This window comes from Musca autumnalis, unplaced genomic scaffold, assembly GCF_047663935.1.
Source record: "Musca autumnalis isolate F117 unplaced genomic scaffold, ASM4766393v1 scaffold_4, whole genome shotgun sequence".
Classification (NCBI taxonomy): Eukaryota; Metazoa; Arthropoda; class Insecta; order Diptera; family Muscidae; genus Musca; species Musca autumnalis.
The window spans coordinates 129,190,421-129,207,437 of record NW_027411977.1 but is presented as its reverse complement, the minus strand read 5'-3'; the positions used below and the strand labels follow the sequence as shown (position 1 = coordinate 129,207,437).

General features: G+C 33.6%; 1 protein-coding gene across 1 annotated transcript in view; it reads left to right on the top strand.

The window, feature by feature from the left end:
* Positions 1–7,776: 7,776 nt before the first annotated feature.
* LOC141402657 (adenylate cyclase type 6) overlaps positions 7,777–17,017 on the top strand; it is a 555,913-nt gene continuing 546,672 nt past the window's right edge. The window contains exon 1 of the mRNA XM_073984363.1: positions 7,777–8,578. The gene's annotated coding sequence lies outside the window, so the exon portion shown is untranslated. The remainder of the gene's footprint in view (positions 8,579–17,017) is intronic.

The following is a 17,017-nucleotide window of genomic DNA, read 5'->3' as shown; positions in this document are numbered from 1 at the left end:
CAGGAAGTTATGGCCTCGAGAAGGTGCAAATTTTTCGGAAAATATCGATAAATGACACTGTGCTACAAAATGGGACTCAAAGTCAGTGGATGGAAAATTCTTTTTGAAGATGAAAGCCCTTGGTGAGTGTACTAAGAACCCAAAAGGAAATTTTCACCATAGGTCAAGTTTCCGAGATATTGCGTAATTAATGGTTCAATTTTGGCCCCTTAATATGTGAGAAAATAGCTTTATATCTCTCTAAAGCGTTATTGTAGCTTCATTTTGACATTACATATCTTCAGTCAAATTGGATGGTGAATCTTTTTGTAGAATATTTCATCCCTCTAACTCAATTCCTTTCACGCCCTTTTCGTCTTTTATTTCTTGAACCGTAGTGAAAGTACCACAAGACGAGATTTTACAGCATCCAAATATTCTACAAAAATGTTGTTCAGAAGATTTTAGGTACGGTTCTCATTGATGACCAATCGATATTTCCCCGATTTCACGGTCCTTTTTGACATTTACCTGGTTTTTGTTCAGAAAACTATATGTTGTTTTTATGCATATTCGTTATTGGTCTGTGGTGCTTCTGAAATAATTACCATAAATAGCTCTAGTAATGACGGACACGTTAATAACAAATTTGATTGGAGGATAGATCCGGTTATCTAAATTTTTGAACCGGATATTCTGATATTGAAACCGATTTTAAGTAACCGATTAACCGTATATGTATATCGTTAGAAAGCTAATAAAATGGTGAATCAAATGACAGCAAGGAGCTGATTACAACTTTGTTGGTTCCGAAGCTAGAACAAAAGAAAAACGCTAACTCAGAAGTTTGAACCACGTCAAAAACCGTCCGTCCTTACCATTTTCATTTTTTCATAGCGCAAAATTTTAAAAATGTTCTATGTCTTATTTTTCCTGCATTTTATCCAAAAATATAATGTTTTTTGTTTTGTTCAATATTTATTTTGAAAATTATGAGAAATTCATTTAAAGTATAAAGTGATTACTAGGGATATAACTTTTTGCACTTTTTTGCAGATATCGAAAATACCACCACATAGCCGTGTAGAGCATGAAAAACTATTATGAAATAAGGTGTAATTTTTTCTCTATCGCGAAAAAAGTTTCCGCACCAAATGCATTGAAATTCAGTAATGCATTTTTGAATTTTATCTGTTATAACAACATGTTTGCTTTTCATTAAAATTTTTATTTTTTTGTAATCTAATTTAAAATCATTATCAAAGCTTTCTGGACCAATTTAATCTCAAATCGCGCCATTTCGGAGCATATTAAGAATTTTTGACACTATTGCAATTTTTGGTTTTTCTTTATAAACTCGTGAATTTTATGTTTATATTTTTTGTACCTATCGGACAAGAGAATATGGTGTCATTTGCAACAAATTCGCGAAAGTTACAGACCGTTTTTAATGACTTTGCCTGTGAGAAATGTATTTTTGTCTATAAATATTTATTCAAACAAAGCAAATTTAAAATTATAAGTAGAAAAAATACCAAAAGGGTTTTAGTAATTGCGGTCGGTGCTGAAACTTTTTTCATCGAATCGATCTTAGAAACGCGTTTTCATTATTAGGACAAAATTCCCCACATGGTACTGGTGTTGTTTTTTTGTAGAAAACAAATACAATTCTCACAGGCAAGGTCAACAAAAACAGCCTGTAACTTTCGCGAATTCGTTGCAAATGACCCCAAATTCTCTTGTCCGATAGGTACAAAAAATATAAACATAAAATTCACGAGTTTATAAAGAAAAACCAAAAATTGCAATAGTGTCAAAAATTCTTAATATGCTCCGAAATGGCGCGATTTGAGATCAAATTGGTCCAGAACGCTTTGAAAATGATTTTAAATTAGATTGCAAAAAAATAAAAATTTTAATGAAAAGCAAATATGTTGTTATAACAGATAAAATTAAAAAATGCATTTCTGAACTTCCATGCATTTGGTGCGGAAACTTTTTTCGCGATAGAGAAAAATTGACACCGTATTTCACAATAGTTTTCCATGCTCTACACGGCTATGTGGTGGTATTTTTTTGGTTATAGCCCTAGTGATTACATTGGTAGAGCTAAGGTATGAATTAAAAAGAAAGTATTGTTTTAAACGATTTCACATTCAGTGTATTTTTCATTTAAAGATTGTTCCAGTACTGCAAGAATCTACTAACTTATACTATTTTTTCCAATAACATAGAGGGAAAAATGCTATCGTAGTAAAAAACAGTAGCTTCTTGCAGGCTTTGGGAAATAACAATAATAAGACATAGAACATTTTTAAAATTTTTCGCTATGAAAAAATGAAAATGGTAAGGACGGACGGTTATTGACGTGGTTCAAACTTCTGAGTTAGCGGTTTTTTGTTCTAGCTTCGGAACCAACAAAGTTGTAATCAGCTCCTTGCTGTCATTTGATTCACCATTTTATTAGCTTTCTAACGATATACATATACGGTTAATCGGTTACTTAAAATCGGTTTCAATATCAGAATATCCGGTTCAAAAATTTAGATAACCGGATCTATCCTCCAATCAAATTTGTTATTAACGTGTCCGTCATTACTAGAGCTATTTATGGTAATTATTTCAGAAGCACCACAGACCAATAACGAATATGCATAAAAACAACATATAGTTTTCTGAACAAAAACCAGGTAAATGTCAAAAAGGACCGTGAAATCGGGGAAATATCGATTGGTCATCAATGAGAACCGTACCTAAAATCTTCTGAACAACATTTTTGTAGAATATTTGGATGCTGTAAAATCTCGTCTTGTGGTACTTTCACTACGGTTCAAGAAATAAAAGACGAAAAGGGCGTGAAAGGAATTGAGTTAGTTAGTTATTCTACAAAAAGATTCACCATCCAATTTGACTGAAGATATGTAATGTCAAAATGAAGCTACAATAACGCTTTAGAGAGATATAAAGCTATTTTCTCACATATTAAGGGGCCAAAATTGAACCATTAATTACGCAATATCTCGGAAACTTGGCCTATGGTGAAAATTTCCTTTTGGGTTCTTAGTACACTCACCAAGGGCTTTCATCTCCAAAAAGAATTTTCCATCCACTGACTTTGAGTCCCATTTTGTAGCACAGTGTCATTTATCGATATTTTCCGAAAAATTTGCACCTTCTCGAGGCCATAACTTCCTGAAGGAGCGTTCCAATGCTTTTGCGATGTACTAGAGAGTTCTTACTTATTGTCTTGGCTACAATTGTTGTCTTTGTGTTGGATCGAAAATCTCAGTGGTTTGGTTGTTATATGCCAAAATATGCAAAAATCATTGAAAAAAACTTCAAGTCAAAATCCGGGGGCTCGATTTTCACCGTAGACATATGGTCTAGTTGACTTTTTTGCTCAGTACAATCCCAAGAATCAGAAACTACAGGCGCCCGATAACACTTTTTTCCTTCCATACAAATCGCCCCGGCCTAATATATACCCAGCCAGTATTTTTTGAAAATTTCAATCAAATTCGAGTCTTTTTTGATCCGACTGCACGATTAAAAAGCTGGAATATGAGCTCATATTCTGATCATAAATGACTCCTTAGTCGGGAGGAAAACGTAACCTCAGGCGACTCTTCTAAACAAATCACAAATGAGTCTTCCTCTGCATTAGTTTCGAGTCATTTTTGCCCATTTTCTGATGGTATATAAAGTCTTTTTCGAGTCGTATTTCAATCATTTATTGGTGATTTGTTGATTAATGTGGGACTCTTTTTCGAGTCTTTTTTGAGTTATGTTTATAATCATTTATGAGTCTTTAGGGAGTCATTTATGAGTCATTTTATTAGACGAAATAAATTCAAAGAATTTTCTTTTTAATCTTTTTTGCTTCTTTCCTTTGTTTTGTTGTCGTTTCTGCTTTGTTATGTCTTATAAATATCCTTTATGTTGCGCGGTGGTTAGTATACTGCTTCTTCATTTCACTTGGCAAAACCTGAACATGTGTTGTGTTTGTCTATACGCTGAATATTATAAGTTACATTTATATCAAAATTTTATAGAAAGTGTATATGAGAATTATTTACAACCAAACAAAAATAAAACAAAACAATCAATTTTTAATCACCTATCTGTTTAAAATATGATCAGAAGATACATAATTATAATCACTTTTCAAACACCTGCATGACCCTTTTTTGATTAAGCATTTTTCAATCTTCATGAAGATCAAAATGTGACAATAAATAACGAAAAAATAGTCACATTTTAAACGCCTCAATGATTTATTTGTGATTGCTACTCATTTGTTGTTGTATTTTAAATTGAACTCTTTTTAATCATTACAGGGAGTCACTTTCGAGTCCCTTTCTGATCATACAAGCGACTTAATCAGTTTTTGATCACCAAAAGAACTCTAAAAAGACTCCGCAATGAGATTTTTGAAAAAACGGTCTTCCAAATGCTAGCTGGGTAGTCTTCCTTGGGAACATAAAACATTCCTGCAACGCACAATGTCGCGAGTTCATATTAACTGTGGCCAAAAATAGAAGGAGTTGTCGTAGGTGCATCAATTTTGGTACACGTACGTATTATTGACTTACAATCTTCAGGACAATAAATTGGGTTGGTCGGTCCACATTTTGATATAGCCCCCATAGAACCGTACCTCCCGATTTTCGGTATTTTGAATGTTTTAGACACAATGACCAACCGCAAGTCTTCAAATTTTGTGGTTAGTCTTCGGCAGAGGTATTAAACATTCCAACAGAGAATTTTGGGCTTAGGTCCACGTTTTGATATAGCCCCCATAGAACCGTACCTCCCGATTATCGGTATTTTGAAGATTTTGGGTCCTCGTCTTCCTATAGCCCCCATAGAACCGTGCCTCCTCATTTTCGGTATTTTGAGTGTTGTGGCCTCAATATCCACCCGATATGACTGAAATTTGGTGTTTAGTCTTCATATAGTTTGTGAGCATATTGATTATATCAAACTCTTGTCTTTATATATGAGAAATTTCCTTTAACATTTTTTTTGGCCGATTAGTGGTCAAAAAACAGTTAATTTTTTGTAAAAAATCGAATTTTGATTTTCGCTGTTCACAATTTTTTCTAAAAATTAATATTTTTAAAATTCTCTCGTTTTAAAGCAAGATTATTAGGTACGCAATAAGCCCACAAAAATATATGATGATCGGTTCATTCGTTTTCGCGCTAAAACGCAAAACGATTTGTTAAAAAGGGGGTATCCTCTCAGTGAGATGGTCGCTGAAAATGAGAAATGACACATTCTTCTGCAAACCTCTGCAGCTGGGACCTTTATATATTTAAAGTACTCACTTTTTGCTACTCATACAGCAAAAAATATCGATATACACTTTTCTACAATTTTTTTTCCACTCCACTCAATTTAAAATTTGCTTCAGAAAATTAATAAACTTAGTAATACATGTTTGGGTAAATGTAAACACCATATGATTAATATTTACATGCAAACAAAAGTGCAGCCAAGTTTATTACATCCCAAGAGAACTTAGGAACCATTTTTGCAGCGACCGTCACTTTTAAATTTTAAATATTAACGCATAATATAATTTATTAATTTTAGAAAAAAAAAAAACACAAAAATACGTATTAACTAAAATTGTCGGATTTAAGTACTCATATAGTAAAAACTACTTCACGTATCAGTACCAAAATTCAGATTCTTCTTAATTAATATGTTTTCTATCACTCCCCATCCATAAATTTTTTCAACGAAGTATTTAGTTTTTATCATTTTTGGCCACGGTCGTAACACTGTGCAACGTATTGTCAGTGTAAGTGCACGATTTCATATAGCAGTACCGTCTTCATAGTCCCGGCTTCAGTTAGCATATTCCACTTTTCCTAGGAATACGCCTTGACCTGGTGGAAGAGCTTAGTACTTTCATTAACGATAAGAAATACATTTTCCATTTAAATTCAATACATTTCGAGGTGGAGGGTATAAAAAGTTCGGCCCGGTCGAACATAACGTCGTTCTTAGTTGCTTACACTGTTAGGGTACTTATCAAAGAAAGTATGGGCACAGAATTTATATTTATTATACCGTAGTAATAGGGGACGTGAAGGCAATCATCTACAAAAATGTCAAAGCTTTTCCCTTAAGCTGCACATGTTCGATAACACTACGCAATACTGAAAATGCAAACAACTTATAATGAACATTTTCTGAAAGTACATATAGAGACTTCAAAAACCATACTTGGGTTTCGTGAATTTTGGTTTGCGGTCTTCAGCAATATTGTAGCCCTAAATGGTCGAACTTACATGTCAAACAGAAGAATTAGAAAAACTTCATCTAGCGCATGTAAATCGATCAAATATATGGAAGTTTACATAATTTCTGGAGTTATGGTCAGCAGCAGCTAAAGTATTGGGAGTTGAAACAATCCACATTTCCCAAAAATTTTCCAAATAATGTGCTCAGCAATTCTTCAGAACATTTTGAGACTCTAAAACACTTATTTCATGTCATTTTGGCGGTATTTCTTATCATACTTTTTACAAGACATATTTCAAATAATGTTCACACAGGCATTAGACTGTTTTAACTCAAAGGGAAAAAATCGATGTTGGATTTCTTATGTTAGATTTTAAGACTGCAAAGTTTAAGTGCAATCGGGATATGTTAACACGTGCCACTGGGGCCTCAACGATTCAATAGTAATTTGTATGGGGCCAAAGGCGAATTTATTGTCCAATCGGTGAAAAATGTTTATCAGTTGATTACTGGGGCTAAACAAGTAATCCTACAAAAAATTTTAAAAATCGGGTCAGATTTTAATATTAGCTATATAAACAAATCCAACATAGATTTTATAAAACCACCCTAATATTCATATTTGGGATTTTAATGCATTGTTGATATATTTATCAAATTGTCGTTGAAACATGTGATAGAAACAGCACGATAGACGTATTTTACAAGAAGAGTTTAGAATTCCATTCCAGCGGATATTTTTTCCAAAGAAAATTCAACGTAAAATGAAACAGTTTTTACAAAATAATGTAATTGTTAGATACATATATTATGCATTTTTGAGGCAATATTTTTTTAGAGGTGATTATTTCTCTAAATATTTTCTTTATGCTCTTAACTACAAGTTTGCTTCAAAGGTTTAACCAAGATTCCGATTGGTTTCAGAGTTATTACCGCGATTTACTCCAAAAAGTCAATATTGTGGCATGTTGAGATGAGGCCATAAAATCTAAACCCGATCTAACAACACAAAACCCAAATATGGTTTTTGTCGATTGGATTTGTACTTTCATAAAATCCGAAGTAGAAGTTGTTTACACACAATTATCTTGAAAATGTTGGACAATGCAATTTCTAAAATTTTATTGAAAATGGTCCCAGCCGTCTTCATCCGACTGTAGTTATTCCTTTTCATTTGTGATTTCGGTCCCTATGATTTAAATATTTTGTGTAAAACACAAAGAAAAATTCAGTTTTCAAAATGTGGATGAATTAAAAAACAACTCTTTGTATTCACTTCTTTTACCAAAAATGTAATACTTAAAGCCTAAAATAAATGTTAATACATAAACTACCTGTTATGATTTGCCGCCAAGAATGCCGACAACCTGTTTGCACAAAACTTAACGAAACCACTCTCGCATACGAATGTAAACAATCGTTAAGTAGAGAGCAAGGAATAAATTCCACAGAGCTTTTGCGCACTCAAAAGCTTCAAAGCACACCCGTGGCAAACGAATAGTTGGAAATTCATATAAAAGCCATTGCAAAGGAATGATTTTCTTCAGTTGCGGGTTTCATTTCAAAGAAAATATTTGGAAAATTCGGAAATAAAAAAACGGAATACCGGAAAATGGAATTAAATATTTTTAAAGTGAAAGAAAGAAATGATAAAGATAAGAAATACATATGAGAGAGTATTTTAATTGTGTGTCTGTGTGTTTGTGAAACACCTACAATAGTGTTTAGTGTTTTTTGTTTGTGTAAAAGTGTGTGTTTTTTGGCAACAATATATATTTGATAAAAATAGGAGCAAATAAATAATACACATCCATACATAAATAAATATGCAGAAAATAATATTTAAAAAAAAAAACATGCAATACTAATGAAAACTAAAAGTGAAAGTTAATATTTTTACTTTTGAGTTGGTAAATTTGTTAGTCGCTGTTTTACTGTGTGTTTACAAGTGGATATGCTAACAAATTCAAATACAAGTAAAAGTCCAAAAGGCAATATAAAAGTGAGAGACAACAAAAATAAATAAAAAATTCAAATACAAATACTACCACCACTCAACTGGTGTACCAACAAGTACAAACACTTGTGGATATCCCAAGTGAATGTTATCACCTCACCACTACTACTAAAAACATATAAAGTATTATTAGTGTTTGTATTTCATGACAACAACAATTTGAAATTCATATGGTATTAATTACAACTACAATTAAATGTAAACTAAAACAATTACCAATACAATTCCCAACAATCAACTGAAAGCAAACCATGTCAATGTTGTAAAATTGACCAACACAACATCAACGGAAGCAGCAGTCATCCGTTTCAGCAGTTCCTGTTTCCGGTTAGAGTTTATCATAAGTTTATGTCTGTTGTGTATGTGTGCAATTATTGTTAATTAGTTTTTGTGGTGTGTTACTTCGCTAATTGTTGGGTTTATAATTAAAAGTTCTTTAATTATAGAAATGAAAACTATTAAGAAATAAAACAAATAATAAAAACAATAAAATTAAAAGTGGAAAATATACGTGGAAATTACCAGAGTCATAAAAAAAATGGATTTAATAATAAAAATATTAATTTAAATAGAAAAAATATTACAATCTGTGGGGAAATCATGGAATATTCAATCAATCGATCTTCTACTGAGCAAATCCCATTAGAAAGACAGAGAAAACTTTGCCAACGAGTTAAATTTAATATACTATTAAAGTAGTGGTAATGAAAATTTAATTCAAATAATAACCGACGGCCACAATTACAAAAAAAAAAAAACAAAACAAGTAAGAACGGAGTTAAATTTGGCCAGGCCGAACTTCTTATACCCTCTACCACGAGTTGTATTGAAGTAAAATTGAACAGTTAGTTTCCTTTCCTTTAACGACAAATATCTGGCGGAAAGTTTTTAAACTCAAATAAGACTAAATACAAATCTCCGATATTTCGGTAAGATTAACCACATTATCTTACCGAAATATCGAAAAAATATCGAGAATAAAGAGGTACGCTTCTGTGTGGATATAGGAGACGTGGACCTAAACTGATAATTCTCTTCTGGAGTATTTTATAACCCCATGGAAGACTAAATAACAAATTTCAGTAATTTCGGTGGGATATTGACGTCACGATCTTCAGATGTACCGTTCCACGGGGGGTCTATAGAAACCTAGACCTATACCGACGAATTTCAGTCCAACGTAGTGGCCACAACCTTCAAAATACCGAAAATCGGGAGGTACCGCTCTATGGGGGCTATATGAAGGCGTGGGGGGACAAATTTCTGTGGGAAATTTTTATACCACCAGCGAAGACAAAATGCCAAATTTCAGCCATTTCGGTGGAATTTTGAGATCACAACCTTCAAAATACCGACAAATGGGATGTACCGTTCTATGGGGCAATATGAATGTGCGAATCCATACCGACAAATTTCATATGGAAGGTTTCGTACCCCAAATAAGACTTAATACCAAATTTCAACCATTCCGGTGGAATATTGAGGTCACACCCTTCAAAATGGGGGATATATGAAGGACTGGACCTATACCGAAAAAATTCTGGTGAAAACTTTTATACTCCCAACGAAGACTTAGTACCAAATTTCAGCCATTTTGGTGTGATAATGAAGCTAATCCCTTCAAAGTACCGATAATCGGGTGTACCGTTCTATATCAAAACGTAAACCTATATAACCCATTTGTAATACCAAACATCCTAGGAGTAATAGAAACTTCTATACCAAATTACAAAGCTTTATCCTAAAAATTGCAAGCTGTATCTTGATTTCAACAGACGGACGGACGGACGGACTTGGTTATATCGACTTAGAATTATACCCTCCATATATGGGTTGAGGGTATAAAAATAAATATATAAATAAATAAAAATAATCATAAAAATATCAAACTTTTGAATAAGGATTTAATTCTCTCATTTGATATGGCATAAATTTTGTTTTGTATACAAACATACTGACCCTACATACATTGGCGTTGGTTCCTGACTTTATTCGATTTTAAGGAAAAATCAATATAATCGAATTATCAGAAAAGTTTTATCAATAACATATAAAATGGATAAAGATGGGAAATGGATAAATCGGGTACAACTGAGTAAATAGCCAGAATGTTATACCCTACACCACACTGTGGTAAGGGGTGTTATTTATGTGTGTGTGCATCTACATGTAACATGCGAAAGGAAGCGAGATAGACCCATAGTTCCTTTTAGGGATATACATAGAATCACTTTTTGAGTCGATATATGGTAAAAACCAAAAATGTTTTACAATCGATGAATCCGAGTTTCGCCCTTTCATAATTCGCGAACTGTTAACGTACATATTCTATACTATATGACTGAAATTCTTTAAAATGAAGTGTTTTTGGAGGGATCCTATAATGTCGCCAATTAAAATTAGTTTACGTGAAAGCTGTGTTAGCATCAATGTAGAAAAATGGGTAAAAATGGGATGAACCTTACAAGTTATTTTATGCTCCCTTCCGATTTCTGGCATAACCTTATATAATTTAGACCTATGCCCAAAGGAAGACTCAAAGAATACTCCATGGGCAACATTATGCTAGTGTATGATTTTTCGATATATTCACTGCATCCACCTAAAATTGATGCTGACATTTTGAAACCGGAATTTCGGTTTTTTTATTTTTTTTTATAATTCGGACGCGCAAAAATATAATATTTTAAACTCATAATAGGATTATAGAACTCGTGATTTTACATCGTTTAATGTATATCTCAGACACTGGCTGCTTTCGAAGTTTAGCCGGTTAGGGCGAATGATGAGACTTCTGCGTCGAAGATTTTCAGATATAACTACACAGGTTAGCGTACTGGTTACGGTTCTGGATGGGTTTACATAAATATTGTAGCTGCAATCTTGTATACATTACACGTTAGTTGTTGCGTTGTTGTTGAAATCACCAGGAGAGTGGTACTTTTGGGGTTGATGGCATTTTCTATGCGTTACAGGTGGTTACGGCTTTCATGAATCTGAATTTGTAAGATTTTGTTAATAATCAAATACATACATTGATATGATATTCAGTGGAATGGTGGCGGTGTGCACTTTCTGTTTTAAGAAATAATTTTCTTCAAAATGTTTGTTACAGCGGAAAAAGAACGTCATATAGGACACAATCTAAGAAAACAAAATTATCGTTTTTTATTATAGAATTTTACAAAATTGTCCAACTTTGTCTGAAATTCTGACACCGGGAATATCTTCAGTAAATCGTTTTGAATGAACTACACAATATACCGATTTTTTGCGTTTTATGACTTATATGACTTTTTTGAAGTTGACCTCCTTGCAGAAAAAATATATATTTTTTTTAATTTTTGATTTGATGATGAAAATCTAAACACAAAAAACCATCCGATTTGAACTAAAAATACATTTTCTTTAAATATATATTCTCCATGTGTTGTTAAAATGTACAGAGGTGGCGTGGTCAACATTTTTGTTAATTATATCTGTAATACGTTCTACCTTTTAACAAAATAATATTTATAAAGATCTCTTCGCTAATTAACATTTTAAATATATTAATGTTTCTAAAAAATTTTGGCGGATCAATTTTTTAGTTCATTATAACATTTTTATGGTTTTAACCGCGCTCATTGGGTTGGAATGAATAAAATAGGTAAAATAAGAATGGGGTGTAGGAACAACAAAATGTGTTCGTTATATCCGCCGTTCGTTAAAACCGTGTTCGTCTCTAATATTCTTATGAAAGCTTACTTTTAAATATTATATATTAAATATTTAAAACAGTGCTTAAATTCGTCGCTGTCCGCTTATGCTTAAAAACGGATCGGAAATTGTAAGAAATTCTATTCGCGGTGTGACAATTTTTGTTCGTTGTAATAGTGGTCATTTTAAGAAGTTGAATGTGTATATAAATATTAAGAAAAAATCTTTGGAAACACAAAACTTTGTTCGTTATAAACGTATTTTCTTATAACAGATTCTCACTATATCTGAATTCTACCGTGTAATTCTTTGCTTTAGCTTACTTTTGCATATAAAGCATTAAAAATGTATAAAAAGACAATAGATCCACCGCTATTAATTTTTGCCTCAAAAACAGGCCAATTTACCTATAGTGCACTGGTACCTCAAGCAAGTAGAGTTGGCAAAAAGGCCTAACAAAATTAAAAAATTGTATTCTGTCTTAGTTCTATGTATTGTGATAATTTCCAGTTTGGGATAATGTTAAAAAAAAAAACTGAAATTTTGAATTTTGGATAAGTTTTCGCCAACACTGGCTTCTTTTAAATACCGGCATGATGTCAGGTCATTCGGTTGCAAAAACGAGCCCACAATTTTTTGTGGAGAAGTTTTATGTTGATTTTGTAAAAAAGTTGCTACTACTCCTAGAATGTTTGGTATTGAAAATTGGCTATATCAGTGCACGTTTTTTTATAGCCCCCTTTGAACGACACCGCCCGTTATGACATATTTTAAAGGTTCCAGGCACATTTTCCAACCTAATTTGGTTGTATTTTAGCGTTTTATGTTCTTCGTAGATAGAAAACCACTACGCGAAATATTAGCAACGTGGGTTCACGTTTTGATATAGCCCCCATATGACGGATCCCCCATTTGAGGTTTTTAAAGGTTAAAAAAATTACGACCGATTTTGGTCCAAATGTAAATTTTGAGATTTAAACGAATAAAAACATTTCCGAAGTCATTTTGAAAAGTCTCGAATATCTCCGAAGACTGTGCATTTCTGTATCGTTTTATAGCTTTGCGAACAGAGAAGTATCCAATCTTTCAGATTATATATATCTTAACACGGGAATATACGGGAATCACTTACGAAATGTCCACGGAAAAAAAAAAATAATTTTGAAAACTCTAAAAATGCCCATCGTTCCGACTAAAATTGCATGAAAACAATAAGAGATTTTTGCTGTTTTAAAGAGTAAAATATCATAATTGTTTTGTTAAATATTAAGGTTTGTCCGCGCCACTCAATTTTCTTTAATGAATCGAAAATCTATTTCTTAAAAAAAAAAAAAATGAAACAAATGTGCAAATTTAAGTGCATTTTTAAGTTGTTTCGCGGATTAAATCGCCATTTGCGGTGGGATACTAAGCTAACGAATTCAATATAAAATTCATGAATTTTGTGTACTTTCAAATTTCCTTAAAGTTCCACTAAACTTCCCATATTTCGCACTGTGCCACCCACGCCTTGGAATTTAATCTTCGTTGGCGGCGTAAAACTATTAACCTGAAATTTGTGGGTATAGGTCCAGATTTTCCTATTGCCTTCATAGAACAGAGATTTTAGGTATTTTCTTGGTTTTAGCCTCAATATCCCACCGAAATGGCTGAGTTTTTATTTTTTATTTTTTATTATAATTTCCACCTGAAATTTTTCTGAATACTTGGACGTCTTCGTATAGCTCCCGTAGAACAGAAATGCAGATATTATGCGTTTAGTCTTCGTTGATGGTATAACATTTTCCACCAAAAATTTGTGGGTATAGTCTTCATATAGCCCCCATTTAAAAGCACTCACGGTGGATAGAAAACCTCCACATAGAAAAAATTCATTACAAAGTGATTATTATCAGTTAAAATATTATTCTCCTCCAAGGAATTAGAGCTTAGTAGTTACTCATTGTTCATATTTACTTAGATACAGTTCGCGGTGGAGGGTATAAAGAGTTCGGCCCAGTCGAACTTACGGCCGTTCTTCCGTTAATCATTTTCGTATGTCACTACCTTATATAATATCAACAAACCAATAGAGAAACGTTCAAAAACCATATCGTTTTAGATAGCAAAGGAATGGTGAGCTGTTTTGAAGTTTTTCGGGTCATCCGATAGAAAAAATTGTAAACTGCCTACTTAAATCCTGATTGGTATCATAATACCTTCCTTTATTGAACAGTAGTGAAATTCTATGTCATTTTTTTTCGACAAAAATTGGTAAATTTAAAAAGAAAATTAAAAAATAAAGATGCAGTACTGCTATTTGTAGGACTTACCGACAACTTTATTTTAGTCTATCATTTCATATAACGGTACCGTTTGAACTATAAATCCGATCGACATGAACATTTTTAACGATTCTTCACAAAAATTCTTTGGAATGTATGTATGTGCAGGCCTGACATACTTCCCATTGACGATCACTGAGTAAAAAAAAAAAGTAAAAAGGTCCCAGGGACATATTCACGAATCGAAGGGGTTTACCTGTCTCCAGTGCTCATAAAACGTCTATACCACAAATTGTGGACGTAGGAACTTTCGTAATCGAGGAGTATGTAAAAATTAGCCCCAACAGAACTTAACTCGTTTTTATAACCTTCTTTGTGCATTTGCATATGTATGCATGTTACATAAGCAAATGAGAAAAACCAAGAGATAATTTAGGGATATATGTACATTAGGGCGATCCAAAAATTAAAAAAAAAAAAAATTGGAACGCCTACCCCCTCATTTTTTCCTATTTGATCCAAAAACCCGTTTAAAAACCGCATTTATGGTCCAATCGATGAACATTTTTTGCCAGTTCATTTTTTTGGCAAAATAAATTGTGAAAGTCGGATCAGATTTCGATATACACAGCTATATAAGCCCAAAATACCAAAAATCGACCCATCGGAGCTACATGAAAATCCAATCCGCTTTTCAAAAATTTTTGTACGATTGCACAGTCGATCCACTTGTATGGAGAAAGTGGCCAAACCTATTTCCAGTGTAAATATCATGCAAATTCGCTGGTTACAGCTTTTTGCTTATGTGAAGATTGTTTTAAGAAGCCATGAGCGTAGCATTCTCCCTCCTTTCCCCTCCGGAGGGGATATACGAGATGGTGGGTGTATGAATTGTTGTATGCTGTTAGTACAAAATGTCATGTACAAAAGTGCCTATTATTTTATGATGCAGAACAACAAACAACAACATAAAAACCAAACAATTTAGCTGGTTAAATTTAATATAGATTTTAGGTCTTCCTACGTAAGCCGTATAGAGCGTTATACCCTAATATATCCACAGAAACTATATTCTAGAGCAGTTATAGTCTGCGACCTACCATTTAAAGTCTGGCACTAGATGGCAGCTGATATTAATACTGGACAATCTTGAACCCATGACCTACATTGGAAAATTATTCCCGAGGTGGGAACTGGTTGGCATCATGACTAAAATCATAGACCAAATTTAAGTATATGATCGAATTGGCATTTCAAAATACACTAAGGAAACAAACAGCTAACTGGAATTCCACAACACGTTAAAACACCATTTTTTTAAACAAGTAAGAACGGCGTTGTATTGAAGTAAAATGGAACAATTGGTTTCCTTTTGTTTATAAAGAAGACTAAATACCAATTTCGGCTAAACAATGAGGCCAACCTTTAAAATACCGAAATTCGGGAGGTACCTTTCTATGGGCTATATCAAAACGTGGATCTATACCTACAAATTTCTGGCGGAAAGCTTTTAGATTCAAAGAAGGCTTAATACCAAATTTCTGATAATTCGGTAAGATAAAGTGGCTAAAACCTTCAAAATACCGAAAATCAAGAGGTACGCTTCTATGTTGGATATATGAAGACGTGGACCTATACTGATAATTCTCTTCTGGAATATTTTATAACCTCATGGAAGACTAAATTACCAATTTCAGTCTTTCGGTGGGATATTGACGTCATAACTTTCAGAATTACGAAAATCGGGAGGTAACGTTCAATAGGGGCTATATCGAAACGTGGGCATACACCGACGAATTTCAGTCGGAAAGAAAGAAAATTTCAACCATTTCGGTGGGTTGTTGTGGCCACAATCTTCAAAATACCGAAAATCACGGGGTTCAGCAACTTCGGGGAATACTGGGGCCACAACCTTTAAAATGCCGAAAATTGGGAGGTATCATTCTATGGCGGTTATATGAAGATGTGGACCAATACCAACAAATTTAGGTGAAAAGTCGAATATCCCCAAAGAAGACTATATACCAAATTTCAACCATTCCGGTGGATTATTGTGGCCACAGCCTTCAAAATACCGATAATCGGGGGGTACCGCTCTATAGGGGTTACGTGAAGGCGTGGACATGTACCGACAAATTTATGGCGGAAAATCTTATACTACCAACGAAGATTAAATACCAAATTTTTAGCCATTTCGGAGGAATATTGAGGCCACAACCTTCAAAATACCGAAAATCGGGAGGTGCCGTTCTATGGGGGCTATATGAAGGCATGGACCTATACCGACAAATTTCATATGGAAAGTTGTATACCCCCAACGAAGACTAAATACCAAATATCAGCCAATCCAATGGATTATTGTGGCCACAACCTTCAAAATACCGAAAATCGGGAGGTACCGTTCTATGGGCGCTCTATGAAGGCGTGGACCTATACCGACAAATTTCTGGGGAAAAGTTTTATGCCCCCAACGAAGACTAAGTAACGAATTTCAGTCGTTTCGGTGTGATAGTGAATCTAAAACCTTCAAAATATCGGAAATCGGGAGGTACCGTTCTATGGGGGCTACATGAAGGCGTGGACCTATACCGACGAAATTCTGGGGGTAAGTTTTTTACCCCCAACGTAGACTAAGTAGAAAATTTTAGCCATTTCAATGGATTATTGTGGACACAACCTACAAAATACCGAAAATCTGGAGGTACCGTTCTATGGGGGCTATATGAAGGCGAGTTAGGACCTATACCGAAAAATTGTTTGGGAAAAGTTGTTTACCCCCAACGAAGACTAAGTACCGAATTTC